Consider the following 1,348-nt stretch of genomic DNA (forward strand, 5'->3'; position numbering starts at 1 on the left):
TTTGTTTGTGCATACTAAATTTTATGTAAAACAACAATCCTTACAAAAAAAAGAATTGTGTAAAAATACATCGTGTTATATGTAAAACTTGTTTAATATTGACTTTAAATTCCCGTGCATTTCAAAGCAAATGTTCATGTAATAAGAAATCACGTATCTCATAATAGACATCCATGTAGTTTAAAACAAAATCTTCATATATATGGAAATAAAGGTCCGCTTACTTTAAGAAAATGTTCATATATTTTCCATGAAAGTAATAACAATGAAAAACAAAATTTCATACACAAAGTGCTAAAACTTGAAACAAAACATAAAATATAAAAAGAGTAATTTTAAAAGAAATAGGTAAATAAGTATATAAATAAAATAACATGGGAACGGAAACACTAGTAGTGATTTAAAAAACAAGAAAATCTGAATAACTGGGCAAGCCCATCTACTAGTAAGTAATTGGGCCTGGTTGGTAGGCGTGATGTCTTTTTAATATGGTAAGCCCATGAGCCTATAATCATAAGTGGCAACCACATTAATAATATTCCTATATTCTGCAACTAAACGCCCACGCCAACCTATATGGGTTGGAAGTGGGGTGGCCATTTACGTCTCCTTTTTCTATTTTAGATTTTCGAGAAAAAATCTGAAGAGATGTTTTAAAATATCGTTAGAGCGATTTTAGATATTTTGAGAAGTATTATGGAAAATGCAAAAAAATAAAAATGTTCAATACACCTCTGCTAGGAAATACTTATCAGAGTAATGGATGTATCTAGACGTATTTTAGTTCTGAATACATTCATTTTTATCCATTTCCGCGATAAGTAATTGCAAACGGAGGGAGTATGCTTTTGTAAAATGAAATATTCATAATATATTAAAAATATTAAATGTATAAATGTTCAGCATGAATCGGGAATGTGTTCATCTATATTTAATATTTTTTACATAGTTTATATAAAAAGGAAAAAACAAATGAAAAATAGGAGGAAAACCGCAAAACCCCCCAAAAATCAGTTAAACATAAGAACATAAAAATAAAAGGCAACTAAAAATGAAATAAAGGCCCAGAAAATTCAAAATAAAAAAAATCAAAGAAAAAGAAAAGATAATTGAAAACAAGAAAAATGAAAAAATAAAATAATAAATGTCAACTGAATGGCGGTGGTTGAGCAATACCTAGCACAACACCAAATTGGGCCAGTCCACATGAAGCATTCTCCCTCTTTGTATCCAATGACTTATGCAACTTTGTCTAAAAAAACTTATGCAACGAACTGCCGAGCAAATGACTTATGCCTCATATATGGGCTCTTTTTCGCTGCCACGAGAGATAAACTTAGTCCCCTTG

Source organism: Triticum aestivum, chromosome 2D (assembly GCF_018294505.1).
Source record: "Triticum aestivum cultivar Chinese Spring chromosome 2D, IWGSC CS RefSeq v2.1, whole genome shotgun sequence".
In the NCBI taxonomy this organism is placed as follows: Eukaryota; Viridiplantae; Streptophyta; class Magnoliopsida; order Poales; family Poaceae; genus Triticum; species Triticum aestivum.